Consider the following 23326-nt stretch of genomic DNA (forward strand, 5'->3'; position numbering starts at 1 on the left):
CAGGGGAATTATCTAATCCTCCTGCTCAGTTTCCTCACCTGTAAAATGGGAATAGTAATGTACCAGCTCAGAGAATGGTTATGAGTAATAAATGGATTCGCCTCTGTAAAGCTCTTAGAAGAATGTAAGCACATTGTGCAACAACAGTGCAACAATTAGCAAGCTCATGGAGGTGCTTTGTGAGTTTAGTTTAAAAGTAGCCTATCTAATAAAAGAATAATATGCAAATTGACCGTACCTCCACCACACCCACAAGCCATGCCCAGCAGCCAATCAGGAGTGAATATGCAAATAAACCCAACCAAGATGGCTGCGGCCACGGAGAGCAGGAGGGAGGCTTGGGTTTCCCTGGCAATGGAGGAAGCCAAGCTTTCCTCCTGCCCTTGCCAGCCTAGGCCTCCACTCAATGCTACAAAGTTTCAATGATAGAAGATAAATAAATCCCCCCAAAAATGGTGGCAGCCACGGAGCTGGAGAGAGCAGGAGGCTAGGGTTGACCCCGGCAATGGAGGAAGCCAAGCTTCTGCAGCCCTGGCCAGCCTAGGCCTCCACTCCAGGATACAAAGTTTCAATTGTAGAAGATAAATAAATCCCAGATACCAGGGCCTCTGCTTGGGTGACCGGGGGGCATGGCCAGCCTGCAAACCACCACAGGCCCCTTGCCCAGGCTGCCCCACGCCCCAAGGGAACCCCCACCCTGATCCGGGACACCCTTCAGGGCAAACCAGCTGGCCCCCACCCATGCACCAGGCCTCTATCCTATCTAATAAAAGAGTAATATTCAGATTGACCATCACTCCAACACACAAGATGGCTGCCCGCATGTGGTCAAAGATCCTGCCCCCATGTGGACACAAGATGGCCACCACAAGATGGCCAGCAGGGGAGGGACCAGGCCTGCAAGGGAGGGCAGTTGTGGGCGATCAGGCCAGCAGGGGAGGGCAGTTGGGAGGGACCAGGCCTGCAAGGGAGGGCAGTTGGGGGCGATCAAGCCTGCAGGGGAGGGCAGTTAGGGGTGACCAGACTGGCAGGGGAGCAGTTAGGCATCAATCAGGCTGGCAGGGGAGTAGTTATGGGGTGATCAGGCTGGCAGGCAGAAGCGGTTAAGGGCAATCAGGAAGGCAGGCAGGCGAGCAGTTGGGAGCCAGCAGTCCTGAATTGTGAGAGGGATATCCGACTGCCCGTTTCAAGGGGTCCCAGATTGAAGCCCCCCCCCCTCCGCCATGCACGAATTTCGTGCACTGGGCCTCTAGTTGAATAATAAGAACTTTAAGATTGTTAGCTATGTGTATTTCTGGTTAATGAATGTCATTAACTTTTGACTTGCAATTTTTATTTTGGGGAAGTTCCTGGAATGATAAGGGTGTTTGACAGGTTAATTTGCATGATGATGACATACATGCATCCATTTTTCATCACACAGAATTTGAGATCTGGGCATTTTCCCGTGTGTCAAGTAGACTTCCGCAAGGAAAATAATTCATGCGCTACTTGCAAACTTTGGGGGCAGTTTCTTTTCACTTTTTACTTTTTGAAGGATTATATAACACATGCGTCCTCTCATTTGTAACTTTTTCAAATTTTAGGAGTTCTTTGATCATGTGAAGAAACTTTGGGATGATGAAGGTGTGAAGGCATGCTTCGAGAGGTCAAACGGATACCAACTGATCGACTGCGCACAATAGTAAGTCTGCCTAGTCAGGCCCAGGCTTCTTTGAGGCTCGGATTGCACCACAGGGGTGCTGCCCTCCCAGGGTCACTGACGTCTCTCGAATGCTAGGAACAAATAATTAACGTCTCACTACAGAAATCAGCTTTCAAAATGAGACACATGTAGGAGATGGAAAATTGAAAATCCAGTAGGAATCAGTGTTTGGGGGGAGAATCAGAAGCATGTGGTATTATTTTTATCCTGACCATTGTGTTCAGTTCTATTCATTTTCACTTCTATAGGGTTATAAGCATCGTGTAAATTATAAGGTAATGAGATATTCATTATCATAGTTCAATTTTGTAGCAGGGACCCCAAATTAAAATAATAGCAACACTGCAATCAAGCTCAAGCTCTTACTTAAAGTAAAAAGTGATACACAGAAGTAAATCAGGACCCTGAGAGTAGGTGATGATTACTAATAAGTAAATGTTTGGTGAGAAATGTAATGAAGAGAAATAGAAATAAGGAAAAGACTCTGGTGTTGAGGCTGGCTGATTGTTTTTCCCTGAAATTCCTTGGTATTTTAGATTCATTCTATAACTATTAGAGAATAATGGTCCCCCAAGAAAATGTTAATCAAGAAGTTCTAGATATATTTGCTAGTATTTAATAAATCATATTTAAGATAAATTCAATTTGAATTTGAATAAATGCGCCCACTATGTTAGCAATGAGTGCCCAGGGCCTGGGTTGAGCCAGTGTCTCTGCATTCTAGCCTTCACTTCCCTACCGGGACTGATCCCGAGGCTCAGAGGTGCTAGTACCACACAACATTTTACTTACTAGACACTGGTCAACTATAAAGGAACTGTCAGGTGGAAGCAATGCATAGGGCAGTGATGGGCAACCTTTTGAGCGTGGTGTGTCAAACTTCACCAAAAAACTGAGCATAGCTTGGGTAGTGTGTCACTTTGAGGAAAAAACTAACTCCAAGACTCTAGTCGCAAATGTTTCATCCTCGGCATGTGGCCACGTGTCATTAGAAATGGCTACGCGTGTCAGTGCTGACACGCGTGTCACAGGTTCGCCATCACTGGCCTAGGGCCTTGTATGTGGGAAGGGGTGCGGAGCTCGCATGCTCTCTGTGTGCGCCACTCTTTCCAAACCACCTCGTGTTCACCAACCCAGACACTCCGAGCCCTGTCCTGTGGGTGTTTATGGAGGCTTCATTACATAATCATGATTAATAAAATCATTGGCCACTTGTGATATCTTCGGCCTCCAGGCCCGTTTTCCGGACTCCTAAGGTCAGAGGTAGAAATGAAAATTCCAACTCTCTAGACACATGGTTGTTTCTCCTGGCAACCAGCAGCCTATCCTCGGGTGGGTTCAAAGGTCACTTTATTAACATGAGACACCTTTTTCTCTCTCAACGTTTAGGAAATGTCAAGGGTTTTAGGACTTCTGTGCCAGAAATGGGACTAAAACCAAGTAACTATTTATCATTGTAAATGACAATATCACACCGCCAAACTGCTTTCCACAGCAACTGCATCATTTTGCACGCCCACCAGCAATGCACAAGGGTCCAATTTCTGCACATCCTCCCCCACACTTGTCATTTTCTGTAGTTTTTATTAAAGCCATCCTAGTGCGTAGGACGTAGTCTAAATAACTTTCATTATACCTTTGGAATCACTATGCGTTTGTTCTTGGAGTTCTAATATATAGGATAACTCCCTTGTGCATGACCTAGGGCAGTGGTCGGCAAACTCATTAGTCAGCAGAGCCAAATATCAATAGTACAACGATTGAAATTTCTTTTGAGAGCCAAATTTTTAAACTTAAACTTCTTCTAATGCCACTTCTTCAAAATAGACTCACCCAGGCTGTGGTATTTTGTGGAAGAGCTACACTCAAGGGGCCAAAGAGCCGCATGTGGCTCGCGAGCTGCAGTTTGCCGACCACGGACCTAGGAGGTTCTGGGGACCTGGATGTGATGCACTTTTTGAGGTGATAACTCAATCATCCTCTGGTGAGATTATGTTTCAGAAATTATTACAGCCTACGTTGTGGGCAGGGAAACACTCCTTCCCAACTTCTGGTGTTTCCTTCCATGTGAGAAACTTCATGTAACTTAGCACTCCTAAGCCTGTCCCCTCTTAGACATAATTGATGATTGAACTTGAATGGAAGGAGGAGGCAAAGGTCACTGAGGGCCTTCCTTTGCTTTTCTGCTCAGGAGCTAACTGCTCTTGGGGAGTCAGTCTCCCCTCTGCTCCTCTGGGAAGGGCCCTGTCCCTGCCGATAGGAGTTCTCCCCCACTCCCATGCTGATTTGTAAGTTTGCCTCATCTTGGGGTTTAGTATGAGAAACCCCACATGCTTACAGATGTAGGCCACATTTTCTAAAAGAATCACTTCAACAAAGAAGTTATTTTGGTCTCTATCTGCTGATCCCTTTGTCTTCTCTCAATTGCTTTAGAACTTCGGTTGGGAAATTAGATGCTCTTAATGGCATCCATTACTTGAAGACATCTCTACACATATAATTCATATCATTATATCAATTTTACTTTATGATTAATTTGATCTTGTAAAAATACAAGAATGCATGTACTGTTGAATATATTTTATGGATGTGAGTGATCCACCTTGTGGTTTCATTCTATTGAATAGAGAATGGATTCCTAGGTGTTTAAGCTGTTTGTTTAATGCATTTAGTAGAACATAATGAAAAGATGGATCAGGTCTGGACTATGTCCATGTATTATAGTTGTTATTGTTCAAGTTTTTAAAACTATTTTTGTAGGATTGCAGAAATGACCTTGGATGAGATATTTTCTTCTCTAAAATAAAGATGCTATTTTTCTGAAATAAAATGAAGACTATGAAAAACATTAAAAAGTGAAAGAGTTCACAAGATTTGTGGGCAAGTAGAGAAAATCTTGAAGGGAGAAGTGTATTTGATTTAATCTTTTGATTATTCAGTTGAAACTGATCCTTCATATTGTTAATGCTCGAAACTATTGTAATTTGATAAGAACTGTTCTTTCATTCATTATTTTTCTATTAGCACTAATTATGCTTTTATGATCCTTCCATATTGATGAATAAGTGTGCATCTTTCCCCTTCGGCAATTTTTGTATTGTGACAAGGTTTTTATTTAATGAAGATAGCTTATTCTCTAGATCGGTGACTATCAACACTTTCAGAGCCAGCCAGTGTACATATTTGTGTCCCATGTGAATGTGCCTGTCTCACATTCCAGATTCTTCTATTTCAAGGCCCTTATAATTTTCCACCATGAGTATCTGAAGCATAAAATTACAAAAATTTTGTTCCAGGAACACTGTCAGCCTAGGAATTAATTATAGACAAAACAAAAAATACAACAACAAAAAATCCACCTTTATTTAGAGTTGTCCATGCATAGTGAATCCAATCTATCCATATTAAAAAGAGTATCCATGGTTATTAACCATTCTCTATTATTTTATTTTGCAGTTTAAATTTTATTTTCATATAAGGGCTTTTAAATTATTTTATTAGTGTATTATGTTATAATAGAGCCAACTTCTTAAGTTTATAGTAAGGGTTTAATACGTGTGAAGTATTTAGGACATTGTTTAGCTGTTATTGTTGTTGTTATTATTATTATTATTATTATTACTAGAGGCCCGGTGCACAAAATTCGTGAACGGGCAGGGGAGTCCCTCAGTCCGGCCTGCACCCTCTCCAATCCAGGACCCCTCAGGGGATGTCCGACTGCCGGTTTAGGGATCGGGCCTAAACTGGCAGTCGGACATCCCTCTGGCAATCCGGGACCACTGGCTCCTAACCACTCACCTGCATGCCTGCCTGATCACCCCTAACCACCTCTGCCTGCCTGCCTGATCGCCCCTAACTGCATCTGCCTCGGCCCCCGCCACCGTGGCTTTGTCTGGAAGGATGTCCCGAAGACGTGCAGTCTAATTAGCATATTACCCTTTTATTAGTATAGATTATTATTATTTGCCTTAGCTTTGGGGTGTAGATTATATTATTTTTATTTAATTTTGAGGTTATAAGTGTGATGTGAGCCTGAGTTTTAACCTAGACTAACCAGCCACCTGAGTTCATTAGTTCGGCTTGGGCTGCCATAACCAAAACAGGCTGGTGGCTTCAACAAGACTTTATTTTCTCACAGTTATGGTGGCTGGTGGCTTCAACAAGACTTTATTTTCTCACAGTTATGGTGCACTCCAAGCTTTGACCTGATGAAGCCTTCAGTGGAACAGATTTTTATTTGGTTGCAAAATACGAAGGGAAAACCCTAACATGATTGGGCCAATCCATTTTTTTTTCTGTGTGTTTTTTTTTATTATAGTTGGCCCTTTGAATTCTTGAGTTCTGAATCTATGGATTCAATCAAGCTTGGATAAAAAATATTTGGAAAAAAGTTATATTATTGCTGATGTGTACTATGTAGTGAGGCCTAAAGTGGTTGTGTCTGTACTAAACATGTACCAACTTTTTGTTTGGTCATTATTCCCGGAACAATAGAGTATAACAACGATTTACATAGCATTTACACTGTATTAGGTATTATAAGTTATCTAGAGATGATTTAGGGTATACAAGAGGATGTGTGCAGGCTATGTGAAAATAAGGTATTTGTCATTCATTTCATATATGGGACCTGAGCACCCTCAGATTTTGGTATCCAAGGGAAGTCCTAGAAACAATCCCCTAAGGGTCCCAAGGCATGACTGTACTTAAATAAACTGCTTTACTGCATTTACCCAGTGTCTTCAATTTATAAAAACACATCATTTCCCTATAAATCCTCTATTTTAAAAAATCTCTGAAGTCCAGCTAAACAGCTTTACTTTTACAAAAACTCTAACATTGCTTCTGTATAACACACATCAGTTAAAAATGAAGTATGATGTACCACATTCTGGTCTGTTTCTTATTAAAATTTAGCAATATTGATCAAAGTGTCTAAATTTCATAGACTTGAAGCATTTCCCAATGGTATAGTTACTAATAATTGGCTTGCTTGGCTCTAGGCTATTGCTTCTCTTTCTTTTTCCTTACAAAGTGTTGTTCAAGGTTTGAAATCAAAATTACTGCTTGTTTAGTGAGTAATACTTTTTATAATTCCCACTGAGTGATGATTTGGGTTATGTTTCTCCAAGGAAAACTCACCAGTATTTAGAATTCTTTTTTAGAACCCGCAGACGCTCCCAATTAAATGCATACAGATGGAACTCATTAGGTGATTTCCTCGGGAAGGGAATGTTTAGCTTATTTGTGTTGCGTTGTAGTGAATGCTATGGTAGATTCCACTTCATGTGACTGTTTTTATGAGTATGACCCTCTTTGCTTGGAAAGGCTATGCTGACTTTGTAGACATGCACCGTTGAGTACAAACCACCTCATCCTGGTGGTTAAAAGGCTTGCTCTGTACTTACAAAGCCTTTGTCTTGGCTTCTTGCCATGATGTCAATTATGGCTTGTTTCCCCTGTACCAGTGTCATGTCAGGGTGCCAGTTTATGACCGGGAAAGAAAGTTCTTCAGATTATAAGTGCTACTTCATTTAGATTTTAAGATCATAGCTTTCCATTGAGTTTCCTATGAAGTTGTATCTGGAATACTCTGGAGCCAAAGCTTTTAGAGACACGGTCCAAAAAATGGTTTTGCGAAAATAGTGTAATGGTCATTTAGAGGTGAATGAAAATAGATCTGGCCCAACTTGAGGACATTCTAGATGCTTTGTTGCGGCTGAGCAGTATGACATAGATGATTGAAAACGTAGGTTCCAATGGTGTGGAGGAGTTGGAGTATCTGGGAAACAAAGGTGAAAACATGAAAACAAGGTGCCAGGATGACACTGAGATAAAGAAAATGAATCTCACCTAGCTTCTAATTCTGCAACTACAGGTATCCTTTCCCACTTGTTCATTCCTCCCAAAGACTGTACCTGAACACATATGCTGAAAGCCTGTTATACTTACTGAGTCCTTCCAGTGGAACACTGAAAAGGTCCTTGGCCAGTCGCCCCGCACATCAGCCCTGATCGCTGGCCAGGCTTAGGGACCCTGCCCGTGCACGAATTTCATGCACTGGGGCCTCTAGTTGGATAATAAACAGTGTAGTATTTTAGAGAATTTATGCCAAAAATAAATAGAATCCAGCAAATCCAATACTACTTATTTATTTTATTTCCATTTTGCTTGGCTTAGTACAAAATTAATTGTTAGCATAATGATGCCAATCAGAAATTCTATTATCTGGCCTGTAGGGGGCAGCATAAGGAGCTTTCTTGTCAACAAAAATACCACTTGGGAAGCTTCAAGCCACCTCTGTGCTCAATGAAATCACGTGGTGGATTCAGATGTAGTCATCAAATATTGACTGAAAGTATTGTGATCGCTAAGGAAAAACACCCCCCTCCACACTTCTCTTTGACACCCTTAAAAGTACACAGAACTTTTCCGTTACATTTCCTTTCAAGAGTCTATAGCTGAGCTATAGATATTTGCAGTTATTAACAATTACACATATGTCAATGAAGGAAAAATTCTAGAAGACATTCCCTTTGACATTTAGTAATTGCAAAATGAACATTTTTTTAGCAATGTGATTTCTTTTTTTAAATTCAATTTATTGGGGCTTAATTAAATTATATAGGTTTCAAGTGTACCATTCTATGATACATCATCTGTCTATTGCATTGTGTGTTTACTACCCAAACTCCAATCTCCTTCCGTCACTGTACATTAGACCCCCTTCATCCTTCACTGCCTCCCACTCTCCTTACCACTAGCAGCCACCATACTATTGTCTGTGTCTATGCGTTATTGCTTGTTTGTTTGTCTTGTTTGTTCATTTGCTGTTTTCTGTTTTATATCCCACATAAGAGGGAAATCATATAGTTTTTAACATTTTCTGATTTATTTCGCTTAGCATGAAATTCTTAAGATCCATCCACGCTGTCACAAATGGCCATATTTCATCTTTTCTTATGGTTGAGTAGTATTCCACTGTATATATGTACCACATTGTCTTTATCCAGTCATTTACCGAAGGAAACTTTGGTTGTTTCCATGTCTTGGCCACAGTGAATAATGCTGCAATGAACATAGGGGTGCATATATCTTTGTGAACAAATGCTTTCAAATTGTGGGGGTAGATACCCAGAAGAGGGATTGCTGGGTCATATGGTGTCTCTGTTCTTAATTTTTGAGGAACCACCATACTGTTTTCCATAGCGGCTGTCCCGGTTCTCATTCACACCAGGGTGAGCAAGGTTTCCTTTTTCTCCACAACCTCTCTAACACTTACTGTTACTTGTCTTGTTGATGATCTCGACAAAATGAACGCTTTCTAGAGAAATGTGAACACCTTCTTCCATGCCTGGTTCACATTAATTGGGGCTTTAGTACACGCCAGACTGTGTTCTAAGCACTTTATAAATCTTAACTCTATTACTCACAACAGCACTGTAAGGTAACTACTGGCATCTAGTTTTGCATAGAAAGAAACTGTGGCTCAAAATCATTGCTACATGCAGCTAATAGAAGGTAGAGCCAGTAGGTATGACTGTAAATTACCCCCAGGAAACTGCCTCCATGACGTGGAGGACTTTTGGCCTTTACTAATGCCATACCCAATTTGTCTCAGCCACAAGGCTGCAATCATATATTCACAGCCAGGAAGCCCGCGTTAAAGGTAAGTTACATGTGCTGTTGGTCTCAAAGAGCTCTTTAATTCTTCGTGTTAACACATCAACATGGGATTCCTGGGAGTTGAGTGAATGCAGAGAGAGCCAACCCTTCTGCATGTCCTGTTTATAGAGATAGCAACCTAACCAGGAGCAAGGTAAAGGAGAGATAGATGGAGGCTTTTTCTTTTTTTCCTTTATGTAGCCAATAATTTAATAAACACTTACACAGCCGTACTGTACACTAGGAAATGGTCTAGGTCCTCAAGGCCCAGTGGTGGCTGAGAAACACATCCTGCCTTCAGAACGCTCAAAATCTAGTAAGGAAGCCAGAGAAATAGGTAGTTTACCGAGATGTGCAGTAAGCGCTATGCTATGCTCAATGACTACACATAAGAGGAAACTAGAGTTTTGGTAGTGAGCATGCAGCAGAGTCCACAGATAGTAAATTATAATGTGACCTGAAATTTATATAATGCTACCTTCTCATATTACCGCTATCAATTTAATAAAAAAATAAATGGTGGGATTTTTTTTTTTTTAATTTTAAAAGAATGGGGGGAAAATGCAGGCAGCCTCTGCAGGAATTGCTGAGCTCTTAATTGTCACCCAATAAGACCAATGTGGGACTTCTAATCTGGAAAACAATAGATTTAAGCCATGAAGTTTGAGACAATTTGTTAAAAGCAGTGTGAGAAAATTAATACAAATGTTATCAGGGTGTTATAGAATATCAAGACTTGGGGGAAAAATAGATTCCAGCCGCAGCGTGGACTGAGGTAACACAGTTAACTTCATGCCACTCACTTTGAATTTTGCATAAAATATTACAAATCTTTAAAAATGTATATAACTAACTAAATGTTAAGGAAAAGAAAATAACATCTTTTGGGGGAGAAAGAAATAAAGAACTTAAAACCAGAGGAAAATCTCATAATTTGTGGGATTTTGAACCAGATATATTTTATTGGTAGTCGGAATAAAATGTTCCAGGGAAAAAAAAGAACAAAAAAAAAAAAAAAAGAGAGAGGGATTAGTTGTACCTAAAAAGCTTAACGGGAACATAGATTGGGCGCAGATTATGCAGTCTTGGATGTCTTCCTAAAAAGTTTTGACTCTCTTATAATCGGCCAGAGGTTACAAACTGGATGTGCTTTAGTTGGCTCTCATAGTATTTTGTGTGTGTTAAGGTTTTTGTTTTGTTTGGAATTTGAATTACAACAATGATAATGTAAAGATTAGGAGACTTAACATACAATGCTAGACTTCCAGCTTCTCTTGGGAAAACAAAACAAACAAACAAACAAAAAATGGTTTGGCCACCTTGGGCCACACTTGACCACAGATGGCTAGAGCTTCGTAGTGACTGACCCTTAGTCTAGGCTTGTCCTCTCCAGTCCACCACAACCTCCAAACGCCCCATCACTCCCTACCGTATTACCTGCCCACTTCACAACTGTGTGTTCTTCCTGAACTTCCACAGGCATTTGGGTTTGCTGTAAGCAGGTAGTAACCATTAAAGGCATTTAAAATCAAATCTGTGCTTTGGGAAGAAAGCCCTAACAGCAACTTGAAGATACCCTCTGCATTCTGATGGCCCGTTATATGTATTTCTGTCATTATGTTACAGAAAACCGGAGAAGAACCAAGCAACACTTAGAGAGATGGAGTTACATTTATTACACGCGGGTCCAGAGGAAAATGTCTCTCAAATTCTGGGCCCCAACATAGAGGAACTTTCCCTATTTATATGTTTTTACCTTCTTTGTCTCCCAAATATGGGGTGTTTCCAGCCCCCTTTGCAAGTTCTTAAAGAGCCCCTATGTGCTGGGGCCTTGAGACCTCAACCAAAGGTGCCAGCACTGATAAACTTGTCTGGGGAAGGTTTAATGGCCTCTCTGAAGTGGGAGTAGTCTTATTTTCCTTATTATTTAAGCAAGCAAGCCTTTACAGAAGCCAACTAGCAGGGTTAACATTTCAAACAGCAGTTTTTATAGAAGGTGGATGCTTCAATTACACTTGCCACATGGGGTTAAAGTAATCTATTTATGTGTTTGTCTTCCCTGCTAGACAGTGAGGCATTATAAAGGGTCAGACATGCTTTGAATTCACCTAGGATGCTATGGCCTAGTATCATGTGAGACCCAAGAAGCAGAGAGATGGGTAGGGAGACTCAACCGCATCCTGAGGAAATATGAGGACCTGAATTAGGATGGGTCAGAGGTCATGGTAAGAAGGATACCATTGCCAAAGATACTTAGAAAGTAGAGTTAATTGAATTTGGCAACCAGTGTGAAGGGTGAAGGAAAAAGAGGAATAAAAAGTGGCTCTGAGATGAATGTCAGACATGCCATATGAGATAAGTTATCATGATTTACAGTTCACCAATCCAAAAAGAGCAATTATCCCACCCAAAGGCTTGAGCCTCTCCTATTGCATTAGGACATGGTAGATGCAGAGTGATCCTACTGAGAAGCTGTGGAAAGGCTTGAGGCTAGAAATTGGCAGGTCAGGACTGATCCAGTCAGTCTCAGGTCCCCCTCTTACCGTGTGGCCCTCGGCAAATAACTTCCCTGATGTTCAGCTTCCTCATCTGTAAAATGATGATCACCTAACACCGCAACAAACCTATGTATATGGTTGCTTAAGGCAAAAGCTAGTTTACCTAAAAGCACTTTGTAAACCATGTTATATTATTCAAATCAACCTCACCTGCTAAGCCTGTATCTAGTCAGTGGGGATGCAAAAATGAATAAGGCACAGAAGCAAATACTCAGTTTCAAAGAAGCTGTGGCATTTCATTTAAAATGTAGTTAAGTAAAATGGAGCACATTTAGATACGTGGCTGAATACAAATATATTTACTACATTTTCATTCAACATTTTCTTGGAATTCTTCCTAGAAGAATAATTTTCCAACTAATATTTTACATCTTAGAACCATGCGCGACAGGCTAATTGAGGTTCCTTGGCAGATGTTTGTATTTCCCCAAATTTGGGCTACTGCTTTTGCCAAGTTCACTGAGGTATAAACTGCGGATGATATTACTGGATGGTTGTACAATGACTTATAAAGAGTCTAAAGCACTAGAGGAATGTTTAATAAACATAAATGCGCAAGTCTTACTTACCCAGATCCTTCTAACCACAAACAGATGCTCATCTGGGCAGCCACCATGCTATGGACCTGGCCGTTCTGTGACACTGTAAAATTCTGGAACTAAAAAAAGGTTGAAAGGAGCCATAACAATGACATCGATTTGTCAGAATAGGTGTAGATACTCAGTTCACTTCCCTGGTCATCTCTCTGCCCTCTCCCATAGATAATACACAAATACATTAAAATCCACTTAGCGTGAGAGCTTCTCAGATAATACTGTGTTATATTGCTTCAGCAATTATATAGGGAGTGAGAGTAGCTTCATTTCAAATGGCTGGCCCATTTAAAGCTGCAGATAAAAATGACAGCAAGTGAAAATAGGGCCACAGTACTAACAGATCACCCACTCAGCTAAATGAACCAAACCACTTTATAATTTTAATAGAAAAACAAATTTTAGATCATTTAGCCACAGAGAAATTACATTATTTGAGAAGTAAATTGAAAGGATGGCTAGAAAAGTAACCCTACCAGTCTTTGAATTTGCATGCCCAGGGTCGCATAGGAAGAGCTCACTGGCCATTTCCCAAATATGAATATGCAGTAAGACTATGTATTTAAACATTGATGCATGTCTTTTAATATATATCTATATATTTCTTTCAGGGAGAAAGGGAGAGGGAGGGAGAGATAGAAACATCAAGGATGAGAATCATTGATCGACTGCCTCCTACACGCCCCCTGCCTCAAGCCTGCAACCCAGGTTTGTGCCCTTGACCAGAATCGAACCCAGGACCCTTCAGTCCGCAGGCCAACGCTCTATCCACTGAGCCAAACCAGCTTAGGGCTATGCGTGTCTTTTAAAAGAAACTTATAAAAATTCTGAGGCACTTAGAAATGGAATCTTTTCTAAAATACTTTTGGTTTGGGAATATAAAAGATTACAAAAAAAAAAACAAACAAACCCCAAAACCTCAAATACTCATCCATCTGTAACTACACAATGCAAAAAATTATGCAGCCATAAGAAACTGAGGAAGATCGTGATATGGATAGGAAAACATCCCTCAAAATATATTGGTTCTGGGTAGTGTATAGTAAGTAGGCCTGGAGTGCTCAACCACCTGGTTTGCCCAGGGATAAGAAATTCCCCGAGACACAGGACGGTCAGTGCTAAAACGAGAAAGCCCCCGGCTAACAGGCACCGGTGGCCACCCTGAGTCCAGCCCCTTTTGTCCTTAAGAGATGTGGGAATTAGAGTGCAAATTAACCTGTGTTTATGAAGCCAGCAGAAAGACACGAAGAAAGAAACAACAGTCCTTGTTTGTTTTATCTTTGGTGGGATGGGCTAGGGGGTAGATGGGAGACTAAGACTGAAGATAATTATTTCACTTTACGTATATTCTAAAGTGTTTGACTGATGTGGATTTGATAGCTACTCAAAAATAGCAAGAAAATAAAATAAACCACATAAAGAGTCAAAAATGAAAAGGTTTCCTGGTGTTTTTTTTTTTGAGGGGTTGCGGGGAGGGTGAGATGTATTTTTTTCCTAAGTGGAGAGCGAAGGGTATGGATCATCTGTAGAGTTGAATGGTTTGGAAACTTTCTTGCAAAATGTATTTTTTGCTAAGCTCTGCCAGCCAGCTTTGGGGTAATGAATGCAATGCCATGCCCGGGTCAAGGAGGGCAAGTCTGTTTCCCTTCAACTTCGGAACTGACCAGACAGTCTGACACAGGCTCATAAAACTACGGCCTGAGAGAAAGTAAATGATATCAAACCAAATCAGCCTGTGAATGCTGCACATGGCCTTCCGTGTGAAAGCGCAGTCTGTATCACAGATTTTTGCTTTTTAATTTGTAAGTTAAATTATGCCATTATGCCATTGATGCTCATTGCCGTATAACTCCATAAGACACTTTGTGACATAAAACGTTCTGTATAAAAGTTAGATTTATTTGAAAATTCATAGTTTTTCCAAAACTGTTTGTTTTTCTACTCTTTTGGGCAGCAGAGAGGGAGGGAGGCAATAGAAACAGTAGAAGCAGTGCCTAGGGCCATACGTGGATGAGAGAGAGAGAGAGAGAGAGAGAGAGAGAGAGAGAGAGAGAGAGAGAGAGGACATTCTTGCTGTTTTGCAAGAGCACTCCTGGAGTAAGTCCCTGTCTCAACCAGACCAGCAGAGAGAGAGTGCATTTTCCCTTGCTTCACCATTTTTGTTCTATTCAGACCCTAAATTCAATAATTACCTTTTCCTTTGACATGTGTGATACTATAAATATCTGTTTTTTCCTCCCAGTTCTCTGGCTGTTCTGGGTTTATTAGTTATAGTATTCTTTTCCCCACTATTCCTTCAATGATTATATCTCTGGGTTTGGTATTTATATCTCTAGTACTTAACATAGAACCTTTTACCTAAGGGCATTTGATATGCCTGTTTTATTAGGAAAATGATTTGCATTTTTAAAAAATGTAAGGAGGTATATAAAATCAGCAGCAAATATAAATGAGTGGCTTAATTCTATGGATAGAATAGAAACAGGCAGGCTAGTATCAAAACAAAACTAGCCCTTTTTTTATTTTCAGAGGAAGAAAATGAATAAAGAAGAACAGAATTGGTGCCTGAGGCAGGTTTGTGGCAAGTTAAGAAAATCTGAATGTGAGGGCCGGGCACAAATTAATTGATGAATTTTATTTTTATCTTCTTCAGTGATCTCCAGTCAACAGGACTGGAAGCTCCAGATGGGAGTTGGAAAGGGTCCATGTTCTTTGCACCAGTAAAGAGCTTTTGCTTGGAGCTTAGAAGTATACAATAGGAAAAGAACCATGCTTAAGTTCATTTCAGAATACTCCAAAACTTTTGATTAAAAATAAATCTCTTTTTTTCATTAACATCTATTCGTTTATCAGACATAGATACATACCATTGTACCCTGGACAACACCAGACTATACCAATATCAAATACCCTCTGAACATATCCAAACCAAGGGATTGGGCAATGCCCCAAAGTCATACCACAAGAGGACATCCAGTACGAGACTAAAATTATACCATGGGTAACCCCTCCCCCAAAATGATAATTGAATATATGGTTAATATTCTTAAGGTCATCAATCTCATGGATTATTAACTATAGCATCTACTATGTGCTGGCACTGTGGTAAGCATTTTACATATATTTTTTTCACTTAAATATCAACAATCCTATGAGGTAGGTGCTACTGTAACCGTTTTACAGAGGAAACTAAGGCTTAGCAGGCGTCCTCAAACTACAGCCCACGGACCACATGCGGGTGTTTTTGCCGTTTTGTTTTTTTACTTCAAAATAAGATATGTGCAGTGTGCATAGGAATTTGTTCATAGTTTTTTTTAAACTATAGTCCGGCCCTCCAACGGTCTGAGGGACAGTGAACTGGCCCCCTGTTTAAAAAGTTTGAGGACCCCTGGCTTAGAGACTATAGTGTAGGAGCAAGTTCCAGAAACCAGACTCCTGGAATTAGAATCCTGGCTGTCCCGCTTATTAGCTGTGTGATCTTGGGCAAATTACATAACCTCCCTGCCTCAGTTTCCCTTGTAGAAAAAGAAGATAATAATGGTACATACTTCCGTGTAAAGTAGCTGGCAAATAGTAAGCGCTTACATGTGTATGCCATTGGGTGACTTCATAATAACTTGCACAAGGTCACACAATTAGTAGCTGACAGGGCCAGAATTTCTGCCTGGTATCTTAACTGACATGTCCCTGAGTTACCCCAAATTAGATTGTGGTCTTTCTGGAACATTTAGCTAACAATTAGTTATGTGTTTTATTTGGTTTCACAAAACTCTGTAAAATAGCATTAATCGTTCCCATTACTTACTGTTTATTGAGAGTTTGTGGCACAGAACCAGATACATAAGAGACAATGAAGAGCTGACAACGCCCAGAAAAGTGTCTGGAGCTCTGCTTTGTTGAGCATAAGTAAACAGTCACTGACTCACGGTCCCCCAGGGCCCTAGATTTTATAAGGAAAGATATGTTTAGAGGCCAGACAGCTGCTAATAAACTATTTGCTTCACGGTAGAAAAAACAACTACCAAAGTGAAAAATGCAGCCTTCTTTTCTCTGCTTTCACACTTTCTTTACATCGTCATCTCTGGTTCTGATGTTCGGAGCCACTGGCATGGGTAGGATAATGTTGATTTTTTTTTTTTTTCTTTACGGGGAAGACAGGGAAGTGATACCGACGTTGCTTTAGCTCTGCTTTTGTTTCCCATGCAGAATCAGGCCTGTTGCCCAAAGCGGGCTGTGTATTTTTAGGGTGTTTCCTAGTTATTTTTAAATAGCCCTTTCTTATTCCCGGGCAAGCTGGCGGTAAAGCCATGACAGTGTCAGGAGAACTGAAAATTTCATCTCTGTGTTGCCGGGTAACATTGACAGAATGTACATCACATTGTGAGGAAATGCTGGCCCCGAATGTTGTGACTGTGGCAGGATGGTAAGTAGCTAGGAAAATCCCTGGGCAAGTGGAATAGGGAAACTGAGGCAAGAAAACTAAACAAGGCCAAACAGTTTGAGCAACTTACAACCAGCAACTTGTGAATTGCAAGGCCTTCTCTTCCCTAACCAAGGGCACTTGAGAGCAAATAGTTTATACCTACCGCCCTAACCAGGAGAATACAGAGCTTAAATCACCGTGGCCTGGGAAATAAGAGAACAAAGACCCAATTAATGACATTTGCGTCAGCTAAACCCAAGGACAGATGAAGTCAGGGGAAGAAGTAACAAAAACCCCATTAAAGCCAGACAGGCCTAAGATAAAATTAAAACAATAAAACAGACCAAAGAATGATCCCAAACTCCCCTCTGTGCTCATTTTGATGCATCAGCACATTAAAAATGCACCCAGGAAGCTGTTGAAGATTCTGCTGAAACCCTCCCCTAAGATGCTCACCCTGAGGAAAAAATAAAAAAAAGATAAAAAGCCCTCAGGACAAAGATTCAGCAAGGGCTCCCTCTAGAGCACACCCGTGCCCTTTCTCAAACACAAACTTTTTCATGCAAGGGTGCTTTTATCTTTATAGGATAATTTCTCAAAAGCAGGATTGCTCAGTCTGTAAAGGTAGCAGTACACAGGTGTGTACTGAAATATCTATTGGAGAAGAAATAACCTGGAAATCTAAATGTTAATTAGTAAGTAAATGCTTGAACATATTGTGGTACACCCGTACAATGGAATATTCTCTCAACATTAAAAGAATGTTAGATTTACATCTGCTGGTCTGAAAAGAGGTTGGTGAGAAAAACTGCAAAGTAAAAGGTGTAATATAAAACACACACACACACAAACGCCCATGAACTTTTTCCTTCCTCCTAAACGCTAAGGGTCCCCAGGAGACGTGCCGCCAGGAGAGCATGGGGCAGCAGCAGCTAGTCCAGGGCTCACCCCAGGATCCTCTCTCCAAGGCCCCCTTTTCTCTGACTTCCCAGTGAGCTAACAGCAGCCCCACCTTGGCTCACTGCTTCCCTATAGCGTTTCCAGGGAGTTAAAGCAGAGCTCCGCCTCGGCTCTTGGTCCTTCTTCTACCCCAAGTCCTTCCTTTGTTTCACTGTCGCCAGTTTAATAAATATACTCTTTTAAAAAAAATATATATTTTATTGATTTGTTTTTTTACAGAGAGGAAGGGAGAGGGATAGAGTTAGAAACATCGATGAGAGAGAAACATCGATCAGCTGCCTCCTGCACACCTCCTACTGGGGATGTGCCCACAACCAAGGTACATGCCCTTGACCGGAATCAACCTGGGACCTTTCAGTCGACAGGCCGACGCTCTATCCACTGAGCCAAACCGGTTAGGGCAATAAACATACTCTTAAAAGCACCTTACCCGAAGTCAAGAACCCACACACTACAGGCCGGCCTGCGACAGACCCGCTCGGGGCCAGTCCCTGTCCAGTAACATTCTGACCAAGTCTATGTTTATCAGCACCTATGGCCGTGACTCTGGAGAACTGACATTGTAAAAGAGGCAAGACAAACAAGCCTGGCTGGTCTGCCCTCATTTCAGGTAGGAAGCAATGTGAATACAGTCTACCTTGACCTCATCACACCCTCGATCAGAGAAGCCATCAGTCTTGCTTGGAAGATTCTGGAAAAAATAACCCCAAACCTATGGTCCACCATTTCATCTCATGAATCCTATGCTTGAGGCACACTAGACAACCTGTCCCTTCCCAAATAGGCTTCTGCTTGTCTTTTAAACCAGTTAGCACATATTTAGGGAGCACTGTTAGAGGCATTGTGTTGGGTGATGGAACTGTAATGGCGTTGCCCTTGTAGAGTCTATGAGGAAAGACTGACATTCATTACAAGTGTGTTGGGTTCTAGGAAGTAAGAGCACTCTAGTCTGATAAATCTCTGGGAAGCAATCCTTTATGGTGTCAGGAAAGGTGTCCATGAAGAAATAACTTTCTTTTATAAGATTAATCAATTTTGGAGACTTTGGGTAGAGCATGGTGATGATACTTAATTGTACACTTGAGTTTTGCTAAGAGAGTAGAGCTCACCACACACACACACACACACAGGTAAGTATATAAGCTGATGGTGAGGTAATTACCTTGATTGGCATAGCACTTCACAATGTATAGATATGTCAAAACATTACACTATATCTTAAATATCTATGACTTACATATTTGTTGATCAATATTTGACAATGATTATTTGTCAGTCATACCACAATAAAGCTGAAATAATCAAAGAAAAAGAAAAGAGTTGATCCTAGCTATCTTAGCGGCAAGATTGTAGGTGAGTTGCCCTTCTGGCTTTCTGACTCGGATTCTGTTTTCTTGCTTTGCAACACTGCTTTTCCTTCTCACCAAACAGTGAGCTGGCTGCCAGGCCTTGTCTATATCGATGACCTACAGATTCATGTGAGGTTATATGACATTTAGAAAATGGTAATAAAGCAGTATTTCTATATTGGCTGTGCACATTTTTCTCCCTTTAACTCTGTTTTATTTTTCTGATGGGCTAATTGGGAGCAATGGGTTTGGATCATTTACTCCCACTTTGAAGAAGAGCTTTCTGTCTACATGGGAAAGTATAGGAACCTTGTTTACCTGGAATTATTTTAGTTCTCTACTACTATTCAAAGTCTTCTTGAAAACAACCTAAAGGAATAGCTTTTGTGCTGGGCTATCCAGAAGCCTTGACACCAGATGAGTCTGTGGATGCCGTAGCAACTGCAGTTTTGTAGTCATGGTAACAGCCTTGTGGCTCCAGAGGCAAAACCAATGAGCGTTAAGCATCACTACATTCTACCTAAGCTCCTCTGACTTTATCAAGAAGCAACAAGATCTGTATGTTCTCCCAAGTGCACGGGCCCCTCAGCAGGAGGGAAAACTGCATAATGTGCCTGATTTAAATGCCATACTTGAATTATTCAAGCAAGTGAATCCTCATTCTAGTTTGATGGATTAAATGGTAGGTGTTTTTGTAAAAAAACAACAACTAGATTGTTGATTTCAATTATCCAGGAGTATTGTTATGAAAGCAGAGCACAAAAGATGCCTATTTTGAATATTGGGATTACTACACATTTCAGAGAAGTAAAACATGTAGATTTTCTTTCAATAACACGAATCAGAAACCCCATGGGACCTGGAAAATAATTTTCATCTGTTTTGTTGAATGTTTTCCTCTCAGGGAGGATGATAATAAGGAACAATATCATTTTTCAAATTAATATGTCACACTAAGGTTGCAGTAGCAAGAAACAAATCATAATTCAACCTGCACCTGGTCTGCAATGTCTTAGAAAGGCTTATGACTTCCACCCAACACTTCCTTCCTAAAACTGGGCTAGTCAACATAGCCCTCTTGGTTGCATGTTCAACTTTCTCAAGTTCAAAAGCATGAAATGGAGAGGGCAAGCTAAGCAACCCATTCCCAAAAAGGACATAAATACTCTCCCTTTCAGTTACTCTGTCCTAGCTGTTAATGGATATATTACATATGATCATATAACTTCATATGCAAATCTATATACATAAAAGCCTAAGCAACTGGTTGACCAACTGACTAGCCAGCTGGTAGCTATGATGCGTACCAACCACCAGGGGCCAGACGCTCAGCGCAGGAATGGAAACCACAGGCGTGGAAACATGGAACAGACTGATAAATCTCAGAGGGAAGGGGGGAGAATGGGAAGAGATTAACCAGAGATCTTGTATGCGTACTAGAAATCTGGTGCACCGATTCATGCACCTGTGAGATCCCTCAGGCTGGCCTGTGGGGATCAGGCCAAAACCAGCTCTCCGACATCCCTAAGGGGTCCCGGATTGAGAGAGGGTGCAGGCCAGGCCGGGGGACTCAACCAGTGCACAGATCTGTGCACCGGGCCTCTAGTGTGTAATAACAAACCAAATGGGTGTCCCAACCATGTTTAACTCTAGTTTAATGGAACTGTTTAACACTTCACAGCATATTTCATATAACAGGAGATAGGCCAAAAACTAATATTTCAATGCTATTTTAATTACATTTATCTTTTTTTTTTTTCAAGTCCATTTTTAATTCATTCTGTTCTGCTAGTATTTCCAGTTCAGGCCAGTGTAAGACAAAATAATCCCCAAGGAAAATTGCCCTTCAAAACCAGTTCTACTTAGATAAATTTCTAATGCTTCTAAAAGATCCCAATTTACAAGAGTAACTCTTTATTTCATGTATTCCACTAATGTATATTAAAAGCCTCTATGTTTTATGTGAAATTCTGTTGAAGATACAAAGATGAACAAGGCATGGCTCTCACCCACAAGAAACTTGCTAGCTATACTTGATTGAAATGGGTCTTCATCTTTGGTGCTAGACAGTCCAAAGCCACCAACAGTCCTATCTTCAATTCCAACAAAACATAAGGAGAACTGAAGATTTAATTCCCATTGATTTTCATGTTTTGTTGTTTTTCTTTTGCTGACTTTAAGATCTGAAGCATTTTAAATTACTTTTTAAAGCAAGCTGTTGTGTTTGAGATATATTTTGTGACGGTCATTTTGCAATCATGTATGTGCTCTTGCTGAGGATTTCTTTTTATCACCAGTTTATAAAACAGTGTCTTAGATACGTCACTGGAATGGAAAGTTTTTCCACCAGGGGGATCACAGTTGTTTGCTTCGTGGCATCTTGGGTTCCATAGTCTGTACCAGATGCAGAAGGTGTCACTGGTGACTATGTTGGAACTGTCATAAAATGGGCAACAAAGAGAAAGTCTTAAATGAAACTCAGATTCGGTGAACTAAAGTTAAAGGAACTCGCTGTCCAAGAAATGACCTCACACCTCAGTTGGGGCTGATCGTATAAAAAAATGAAAGCCAAATGGAGGACACTGAACTTGTTATTTGGAAATGATCTGACCTAGCACTGAGTCCTCTTGATAATTTAGAATTATATGCTTCGTCATTTAATGCTATCATCATTTGGCCAATCTTTGCTAATACCTGATAAGCAGAAACATTTAAAGAAAGTTACAGAATCACAAAAATAATATGGCTGAAATGAACATTAGATTTGTACAATCCAACCTCATCATTTTGTAAATAATGAAATTGATGTCTCTAGGTTTCCTTCCAGTTTAAAATGTCAGGTTTTGCTATTTCTTGACAACCCAACCACACGGAATAATTGCTTTAACTGTGTTGACTTGCACTCAGATAAAAGTTCTCTGCTTTTAGGAACCATTTGATTTACTCACTTTAATTACTTTCTCACTTCATTTTTTTTTCTTCAGTTCATTTTATTTTAACTTCCTCTGAGTCAAAGGATAGTTAAAGTTTATGGAGAGTTATTAAAGAAAACCATGGAAAAGTACTCTCCAAGGTGACATAATCTTAACTTGCATTGATTGGGATTTAAGTTAGACCTGGGGAAGAAATGAGTGACAGTGGTATCAGGCTTTTTAAGAAGTAGTTTGAGTTTTCTGAGTCCATGATTTCTTCTGCATGTAGGAATTCCTTTGTCTCTATTATCATGTGGCTAGTCTCCACTGCCTTCCTGTTTTCAATGTATTTCCTCATGAGTGTCTTAGTAGCCCAGCAAGGTATCATTTAACTTTTCAGTGTCTGAATATGAATATAACTCATGGTGACTGTTCTGATTCTTCAGAGGAAATTTGAGAAGACACACACACACACACACACACACACACACACACACACACACTGATACTGTATCTAAGGGACAAATCTCTTCTACAGCCAAATTATGAGTTGAGAAATTTTGCCTTCAGCATCCCTTTATCAGCACCTTCATGTTTTGTTTTGTTTCGTTTGGGGGGCGAGATGGGGGGTGGGAGAGGGGCCCTGTTGACCTCAGTGACCACATGGCACCATCTCTTTTTCTTTGGAAACACTATGGAGGAGTTTCCTCGTTGGGTACACTATGCTCTTGCACTTCCATACTTCCCTTCTCCCTCTCCCCTTTGAAAACTTATTTCCTCTGGATATTATCCTCTCAAAAGCCTGGTCTCTGAAACTAGCTACAATCTTCTAAATGATTAGTCCAGAGACATTAATGGAGGATAACGGCTTAATGTGCATCTTAAAGGGACTCTTTAGTGCTTTCTCCTAAATGAGCCAGGAATTTCTAATACTGCGGTGTGCTGGCTGGGGATATTTTAAGAATTCATACTTTGCTATGTATGCCTTTTATTTCATTCAGTGAAGAGTTGCTTGCCATCCACTGTGAGCCAGTCTTGTTTACCCAGCTTAGACATTTATTATGGGGTGTCTCAATGGGAAAACTAGCAATAATAACTCGCATCCATCAGGAGTCTATTATAAGCCTGAATTAGTTTGCTAGACCTGCTATAACAAAATAC

The 23326-nt window shown here is 40.6% G+C and overlaps 1 long non-coding RNA gene across 1 annotated transcript in view; it reads right to left on the reverse strand.

The window, feature by feature from the left end:
- Positions 1-7334: 7334 nt before the first annotated feature.
- The window catches only part of LOC114227538 (uncharacterized), a 31940-nt gene continuing 15948 nt past the window's right edge, over positions 7335-23326 (reverse strand). Inside the window, exons 2-4 of the long non-coding RNA XR_003613585.2 lie at positions 12498-12586; positions 9595-9683; positions 7335-7487 (exon numbers count right to left, since the gene is read on the reverse strand). This is a non-coding gene — a long non-coding RNA (uncharacterized LOC114227538). The remainder of the gene's footprint in view (positions 7488-9594; positions 9684-12497; positions 12587-23326) is intronic.

Source organism: Eptesicus fuscus, chromosome 4, assembly GCF_027574615.1.
Source record: "Eptesicus fuscus isolate TK198812 chromosome 4, DD_ASM_mEF_20220401, whole genome shotgun sequence".
NCBI classification, from domain to species: domain Eukaryota; kingdom Metazoa; phylum Chordata; class Mammalia; order Chiroptera; family Vespertilionidae; genus Eptesicus; species Eptesicus fuscus.